General features: G+C 41.2%; 1 long non-coding RNA gene across 1 annotated transcript; it reads left to right on the forward strand.

Annotated features, from left to right (window-relative positions):
• Positions 1 to 6,908: 6,908 nt before the first annotated feature.
• LOC135497126 (uncharacterized) lies at positions 6,909 to 9,021 on the forward strand. The gene is made up of 3 exons (XR_010448768.1): positions 6,909 to 7,060; positions 8,322 to 8,456; positions 8,823 to 9,021. It is a non-coding gene; the product is annotated as an uncharacterized LOC135497126 (long non-coding RNA).
• Positions 9,022 to 9,584: the final 563 nt, after the last annotated feature.

Genomic DNA, 9,584 nt, shown 5'->3' on the forward strand with positions numbered 1-9,584 from the left:
GCGGGTGAACTAGTTAACCCGCCTCACTTGCATGTTGTGACGCAAAAACTACAAAACTAACTTATATTGAGTATCATGGTGCATATGGGTATCCTTCATTGGATTAAGTCATTGGACGTCGTATCATAATCTTGTTAACTCTGCATCAGGACACGGGTGCTTGCGTTTATTTTCCCACCACCACAAGCCAAATATAGGTCGATCTTAAAATCTAGCTTATATTTGGTAAGAAGAGTATTTTTTGCAAGCATGCAAAGAAATGTCGGTATGACAGGGATTGTGACGAGTTTTAAAAGTTAATACAATATAAACAATTACCATCCTTACATTCCCCTTTACATGTACAGATGTTTGGTTACCAGGTTCACGCTGGCTGAACAACACCAGCATTATCATTTACAATCAACCGAGTTACATGGTTATAGCGGGTTATTCAGAATAAATGCCTGTGCCCGGTTGTTTGAAACTATTTTTGTCTCTAACGCTGGCGTTAACTTAACTTGGCGTTATCTCCTTCGGTTAAGCCCATTGACTTAACACCCCGTAAAGTTAACGCCAGCGTTAGTGACATAATTTGTTGTTAGCAACCAGACCGTGGTCGAGTCTACAACATTGAGTATGAATTTTGCGTAACAACATAGAATATGACAGCTCAACGTGTCTTTTATTAACTAAGAACAACTACACTAATTTCTCATACAAACATCCATAAGCGTGTGTTACCAGTTAGCATCTATCTTTGGAATCAGCTACCCCCATTTGTGAAAACCTTTACCTCCGGAAAACTTCGGAGAGGCTATAAGAACAAACGATAGCCCTCAAGGAGGTTTGTTGTTCAAGGGAAGAACGTAGTAGCTTAAGCTTTATAGGGTACATGTATATTTATCGCTTAAGAGCCAGGGCGGAAATATCCCTTAAAAATGCTTGTATGATCTTACTAATAGAGACAAACTCCTCGTAGTTGTTTGTTCCTCAGGCTCGTGTCCAGTCTGGTAATTAAAACCACGCGCCTCCCTGTGAGGTCTCGTAATATTTGGGTGGTCGATCGCCCCGGTCAACGTAGCTACAATCCAAATTTGTCTCGCGAATAAACGGAGGCGTACTCTTTCTTGGGACGAGCCTGGCTCAACAGTCCAAGGTCCATGTCACGCACCTGTATTAAACCAATCAGCTCGCGGATGTACACGAAAATAGATCAGTTTGATATGAATGCGTGGTCTCACCATTCCAGTGGAATAGTAATTTCAATTTAAAATATAGTTGTTCTTGAATTGTGAATAAGGTGTGTTTAAAATGACGAAAATGATGAAGTTTCAGTCCAATAGGCTTACTTATGTGGTTTTGAGGCTCCATTAAACCCGTCGTGGTGAAAAAGCTGATACGCTTGTTAAAAGCCGTCAAAAATCACCCCCTTAACTTCAGACCCCCCAAACCGTGAAATTATCATGCATAACGTACAACGAAAGACAGGCTAGGATAGGTCTATTTGGCTCTGAAAGCGTTCCTCTCTGATCATGTTTCGGAAAAAGTTATGCGCATTTAAATGTACCATTCTTAAGGGAAAACGGCTTAAAACTTTATTACAGGTACGTGACCTCCAGGAATACATTGCTGGAAGTAGCATCAGCGTAAAAAAAGGAATCCGACATTTGGCGGCCCTCGTAGAAGTTACTGTTTCACTGAACTTGAAATTTCATTCGTAAGCAAGACGTCAAAGATGCTAGTACAAGCTTCGTATCGCGTCTGTATGTTTGACCGCCGCCGATACAATAAAGATAAAAATTCAGAGCATAATTACAGAACCAGAGATTCCCCAAAATGTAATGCTCAGTACTGTAGCGCAGGCTCCAGTACGGTTCATCCAGCTTGTAATGGTTGCCAACACCTGGGAGGTCAAGGACGAATGTGAACAGACGATACGGAATTGACGTCATCACGTAGGCAACGCTGACCAGAATGAGCATGCGAGTTAGGAATTTCTTGTCGCTTTTAGCTCCCGTTTTGGTTTCGTTGTTTTCGATTCCCAATTTTGCTCGCGACTTTTGAGCTCGGCGCAGAAGGACAATGATGGCGATGTTGCAGCAAAGAATGATGACGAAGGGAATCAGAGTGCCGAATATCAACTGAAAACTGGACACGAGACTCTCGACGATTGGTGCTTCTGGGAACATCACGACCAATACTTCGCTCCCTGTAATGATAAAAATAGCAACTCATGCTAATTATTGGTCAGTTCGAGGCTCGTGACCACTTCCAACCTTCCAGTCAAAATCTTGCTACTATTGCTTTCCACTAATGAACTTTATTATACCGCCTGACCTGGACGGAAAAAAATATTCAGGGCTTTCCGAAAAACAGGGAATTTGATTACTTCCGGTCACATTTGTCCAATCAGAAGTGCTATCTCCATCCAGTTCAGACGTCAGAAATGAGCAAATCAGAAAGGTCTTATTTGGCAGACTCCAGCCGCGAAATTTTTTTCCTACAAACTTTTGTCCTCATTTGCATACGCGCATGCGCACTCTAGTCAAACATCCACGGCTGCATTGACAGTGAAAAGAACTTGGATCTTAAAGGCCATATATCAAGGTTTGAAAACATGCTTGATACTCATGAAATATGTTGAGGGTTAAAAAAACAAGATCCCAGACATTAAAAAAATTCTAATAATAAAGTCATTATTTAGTTATTTCAATTTTCAATTTTAAACTATTTGAATTTCCCACCACACACAACTTTAGATTAGTTCCACATGTGGCCGCTAGGGATTTTTTGATGACGTAGATCAGGCCAGTCAGAACAAAGCAAGATGGCTTCCGCATACAGTTCAGAGAGTGAGAACAGTGAATTTGAGGATGTTTTGGTCGATACAGAAGGATATTTAAACGTTGAGCCGTACATGTTCGAGCCATTAATATCACTAGATCATAATGAGAGTGATCATTCGGACGAAAGTGATTAGAATTTGTGGTTAATCAATTTGCATGACAGACCTGCCGATATAGCAAAGAAGACATTGATAGACGGTTGCAGATGCATAACATGTATGATTTTTTAACAGACTAATGTTGCACAATATTGTTTCGCCTCGTCTGTGTTTTATCGCCAGTTATGTCATGACGCTGAACTACTATTGAAAAGTGACGGTATTATGCACAATCATCTTGACGTGACGATATAATGCCGTGCAACGTTAGATAGGCCTAGATGTCAGATGACAATAATCTGTCATTGACAGTGGCTGTCACTGACACTGACCTGTGTCGCTGTCACCTTGCTATGGCTGGAACACAAGAAGACACTATGCGGTATCACAGGCCCCAATAGGGCCTACACATTATGTATAACAACCGACCTCAGCAGCCTCGGGCATTAAATGCAATTGACATGGTTGGAACAGCTGTTTTTAACAAGTGGTATTTAATATTCAGTTGGATGCAGATATCCGGCTTCATGTGATAATCCGTATCGATAAAGTGATCACTGCAAAGTTTGGCCGAAGGCCCAGGCTTCCAACACTCCAAACGTTTCACTTCCGAATCCACAGCTTCCTCCTCTCTCGTTCAACTGGCTTTGGAAATTCATGAAAATGGGTCCCATCCGTCATTCGATTGTTCTTTGTGCTATCCTTGACACAATTCGGAGCCACACAATACACCATAGTGAATGAAACACATTACTTCCAGGTGTGCATAATTAATTAAGGCCCTCCTGCTTTTATGATTGCATGACATGTACAGATAACCTGATCTACATCACAACTTTTGCTGAACCCGCCGCCTGGCTCTAACAAGCCAGTTGCTAGCCTGATTAGGTAATCTAGTTGTCAAACACATAATTGGCTATCTTCAAAATGGATGGAGCTAATTGCATTTGGTTTTCTGTATTGTATAAAGTGTTAGGTACACTTTTGAAATCGTCTTACAGCAGAAAATGGCAAAAAACCTAGATATATGGCCTTTAATACATGTGTATCATGTACATGATGTATGTAGCCTCTAGGCTAAATCTCTTTGGAAACGTAGCTCAGTCTGATGAGTAAATTACGGCAATTTGGATCAAATAACAATGACCTAGGCTACTGACAGATTGATCAAACAGTTGGTTTCTCTGCCACCAAAACCTACCGCCAAAAGAACATTATTGATAGAGGATGGCGAACAATGCTCGCATTCAAGGAGAAAACTATCACGGTCGAGTTCTTCCATTGTCACTGTCAATGCGATGCGGCGAAGTGGGTGTTTGACTAGAGTGCGCATGCGCATATGCAAATGAGGACAAAAAGTTCGTAGGAAAAAAGAATTCGCCTCCGGTAAGGGTGCCACTACCTGTTGTTTCGTCTGTAATTAATTTCTGCGTGAAGAATAAGTTGAGGTTGATGATGACAATCGCAACACTGGTAACTGTAACTGTTTTGATGGCTCTTGACGTAGTGCACATGGTCCTTGCTCTCATTGGGAAGGCCACTGCAAGCAGACGATCAACCGACATCTCCGTTAGAAAAAGCCCAGATGTGATCCCGCCCGTGTAAGAACAATACCAGGAAAATCTGAAAGCGAAATAAAACTCGTAACATCGAACCGTTGCTTGAAGAGAATCGACTCGAATTTCAGTGCAAATCCGCCACTGTTGAAGTCATTGGCGCCAGAAAATTTTCTTTGGAGGTCGATTCGAAAAACATTTTCAAGTACAAGACTTATTCGAACGTTAAAATCAGCTACAAACATTTTTTGTCAACTTACTGACCTATAAATATACGATATACAGAGAAAACATTACACAAATATCGAAATGTACGATTATTTTCAGTTTGAAGAACTATTTTGACAGCATCACTTAGTTACTGACGACACCCAGTCACCTTCCCATAATAAGCATTTTAAATTCGTCTTACATGATTATGTTGGATGGGGTGGGGTACGTTTGAGATGATCCCAATGCCCAATGCCCCTCTCCCGATCACAATACTTCACTCGTGTTACTATTTTCGTCTTCAGAATCTCAAAGACATGTTTCCTGTGAACTCTCAATGTGAGTAGTACTTACTTAAACATCAATTCCCTGTTGTTAGCAATCCCATCACCAAGATCAAGCATCACGAGTGGGAAATACCAAAAGTTGGTCAACAGGACCAAGTTATCAGCAACCGCCATTGCAGTGATATAAACACACGGCGACAGGTTCCTGTTATGTTCCAGAGTAATTACCAACATGGCAATGAAGTTTCCTGGCACCCCAAATATCCCTGAAACCATCCAACCATACTTCGACACAATATAGTAGACAAGTTCGAGGAGAGGGTAACGCTCGTTGGCCGTTTCGAAAATGTAGCCCGTGACTTCCGAAGTAATCATGACACTCTCAGTAGCGCTTGATATATTCTACAGGCGTGAATGTAACAATACGGTCAGAATAAGATCCGGCCTGGGCGAGATTCTGAATGCATTTGACTATTTTTCAGGAACAATATTATATGTCTTCGAAATACGGGAGAGGAAAAAAACTATTTTCATTGTTTTTCTCAACGACAAGTCTTCTTGTTATTTGATATTGAAATTTGTACCCGGTGTAGATGAGAAAAATGTGATGAAGTATTGTAATCGTATTGTATTTAAGTATAGTGTACCCTTAACCTATCCCTGTCAAGGGACAATATATTATGCTATATTCCGTGTCGACCATCAGGTAACGAATCAACGGCCGACACGTATCACTGAACTCATCATCGCCACATAAATAGGTTGCGGATAATATTCGTGCGGCACAATATAATGATATATATTTGGTCAGGAATAAGGACCGAGTTCACTGAGCTAACAGTTCTCGTGAGAAGTGACATGTGACACGAGTAACATGTTCAAGTCCTTTGTTAGTTAAGCATAATCTAGTTTTGTTTCGTTATGAGAATAAAACATGTATTTATCACACTTCATCACGTACAGAGGCAGTGGTGCTGTTTGCACAGTAAATTCGAGCGTCTCAAAGCAGAACTATCTGTCATTTAAGTCATATCCAGTCACCAGAAGTCCGTATTTGCAATGTTTCTCTATTGACTATAGGCTTACTATTCAAACATTGCAATTCAACACTGTTTCGCATCACGCTTCAGAGGGGCTGTGTCGGGAAGTGAAAGCCTGGTGTGAACAGAAGGAGTGAAATGTCGCTTAAACAAAATATTAAATATGTAAAAAGTTAGGTAACGAGATTTTAGCAAAATGCGAATTGTCGGGTTTTGCAGAAGACAACTAATATATATAGCTTTTACATTGTGCACTGATCAATATTTTTACTACCGCTGTACAGTTCTCTCAAAAAAATTATTTGGAAAGAAATGTCTTTTTGAACAAACATTTTGTTAATAATTTAAGGACCAATTGACTCGAAATCTGGGGGTGGGGGAATGACCCATATTACTTTCTAAATAGCCCAGACCTAGCAGAAAAATCCTCATCTCGGCTGAGACATACAGTTCGAGGAGTGAGATGTGTGTTTACAAGAGTACGTATTGAAAAGCGAACGTCACCTCAATCGAATAGGTTCTGTACTGAATCTAGGTTCTGTCCATACTGTTCCAGTGATCCACAACTTGATAACTTGTGAGCATCGCAACCCACCCGCACCTACATGTACACGATGTACATGGCGTCTAGGGTCGACATGCTCCATGCTGTAAAATCCTACTTCAGGCAAATCTCGTTGACATTGGTTAACGCGAGCGGGAATCAGGACCCAATTCACTGCATGTCTTCAGTGCATTCCTTCGTTAGGGGAGCTTCCAATGAATATCAAATCATGATTAAAGATTCCCCCAGATAAGCAAATACAACTATATAATACCGATCGGTGAGATGTCACGCGTTTTCTGATCAATGAGATGGCCCCGCCTCGCTTGGCTTTATACACCGTAACAGAGTCTGCCCCTGCACACTCACACACGAATATCGCTTCGAAAAACAACGCTGACATCGAAAGTCAACCAAGATGAAGGCCGTTCTGATCCTTTTCACCCTGGCAGCTTCCGCGCTCGCTTATTTCGATGTAGAGAACATGAAGAGTGATGGTAACACCTTTTCCTCTTTATCACTGTTTGCGCTTGGACGAGAATGCGTTTGATTGAGGTTTCCACAATGCAACAGGCGCCAGTAGTCGCCGAGAGACGCATTCATTTATTGTTCTTTTTCTACGTTCCCTCAAGTAACCCTTACCATCTGGAACTCAAATCGACATCGCTAATGCTTAATTCTTTGCAAATTTTGTATGGTGGTGTTAAATAACGCGAAGGCCTTGTTGCCTTTTTTCTTCTCCCTGGCGATCGGTAGAACAAGAACCATATTGCATATGAAAGATTCCAACCTCCTCGGAAATTCAATTGTTACAATGCCAGATTCGAGTTATGGGATCGATGTAAATCGCTGCCGAAATACCACAGGAAGGGACACATATTGGTATTTGTGACTCATCAAAACCGTGCCGACAGTGATTTAAATCCTGATTAATATGTATCAGAGATATTAAATATGAAAATCCTAACACTTTTGTATAAAGTATTAGACATTTTCGATTTGGGTGAGAACGACCACCTCCTTAGCTTCAGATGTTTTCTACAATTCCAACAGTGTTTTCTTTGTACACGATCCCTGATGATGTGCATAACACAGCTCTAATGGCAGTCCTGCCATAAGAGTTACGTTTTGTAATTATTTATGCGTGACGCAAGTCATCATACGCACGCTGATTGGCCGATTCGAAAATAACATAGGGCAATGCACCGGGTGAACGTCTGGTCAACCCTTCAATGGCGCGTCTATGGCTGGCGCGAGTGGACAGAATTCAGAATTATGCCACGGCATATAGGAATTGTGGACGGAAGTGCGATTTATGCCGCACCATAAATAAAACTATTGCCACTTTCTGATTGGTCGAATTATGCCACACCACAATTCCTATTCATGCCGTGGCATAATTCCGAATTCTGCCGCGGCATAATTCACGAGATCCGATATTTTGATTGGTTGATTTATGGTGCACCACAATTCCTATTTAAGCCGTGGCATAATTCTGAATTTTGTCCACTCGCGCCAGCCATACGCCTCGGATAGTCTAGCCATCCTCCAAACAGCTATCCTAAAAAACAGCTCCACGCTCGGGTGTTACTTGGTGAATATACATAACAGAGTAGGCGCCTACATGTACGTCTAGGGCTATGCAGTAGGCGAATTACCCATGGCTGGAATTACTGGGTTTTTTTCAAGGGGCACATGGGGTCGGTATACATGATATACAGCGGATCGATTCCTATTTCAATGGGCTATTTTTTCCAGACGGATGGACATGTGGGATAACATACGATAACGAAAGTAATGAGGTCTACACCAGCTCCAAGTACGTGGAGAGGGACGGGCTTTTGACCTTCGTGAGAATGTTAGGATGCCTTGAGGAGAGGAGGATCGGAACCCGTATGTATAGTCCAATTATTTTTGGCTTTTTGGGGTGAGGCGCCCTGAAAAATTGTCATGCCCTCAGACGAAAGGGTGGTGGTGGTGGCGGAATAGGAATGCTTGTGCACAGTGCATAAAATTTTCTGGTTTTCGGAGAATTCTATATTTGATCACATGTTTACAATTAAAGAAAAGTAAACGCTTTTACTTTTAAGTAAAAATAAATGCCTAGTTAGTGTAATAGTATGACTTATAAGTAATGTCACGAAAATTTACACTTGCTTTGGGCATTCATGTGCAAGACTTAAATAAATGACCTTCAGTCTTTATTTATATTACCCAATGTCTTCCGTTGGCGTTGATTTATTTTTCTCTCCTCTTTAGCAACTGGAGAAGATTTCCAAGAAGGTGGTCTCGGGTCCCCCACAATCAGGTGGCGAACATGTAGCGACCCAACTGGTATCTGTACCGGCGAAATCTGGGAGATGAATCAAAATTAAGCAGACAGACCAATTTTTGTAATTTTGAGAACTGGAATGTTTGTTATGAAATATGGCAAAAAAGTTTCTCACTATTATACTGAGCGATAGGTGTTGTCCTTGATTTTTTGAAGACTTCTTACATTTCCTTCCTTGTTTTTTTAGACCGGTGCTGGCCGCCCAAATACAACTGGGATAAGAATTGGACTCGAATGATGGTGTTTCATTCGCCAGGCCGAACATTATCACATCAATTATTTCCACGTGAGGCCTATCATCAAAAATCGCCAAAAGAGAGTGATTGGCCGATTTGAAAATAACAGGATGTGCACCTATTGTGAACGTCTGGTCATTGCTAAAAAAGCGCTGTAATAGTCATGTCACATTGCAAGATGGCCTACACTAACGTACCGCTTTAAGGTATCACCTCGCCATGTCAAAGATATCGAACATGGATTCTGATTTTATTTGGAACGCATTTCGCTGTTCCATGGAACTGTTGAAAAGTAGATGAAATCAAGAACCCATTTGATATATACCGTATGGTAGTTAGAATGTACCCATGATATGAGATTGGTGGCAATCTGGTTAGTAGTTAACCCTTTAGGCATATTATAACTAATTCAGCTTTTATCTGTGAGGTATTGAACATTTTCAAGGAATTTCA

Source organism: Lineus longissimus, chromosome 12 (genome assembly GCF_910592395.1).
Source record: "Lineus longissimus chromosome 12, tnLinLong1.2, whole genome shotgun sequence".
Taxonomy (NCBI): domain Eukaryota; kingdom Metazoa; phylum Nemertea; class Pilidiophora; order Heteronemertea; family Lineidae; genus Lineus; species Lineus longissimus.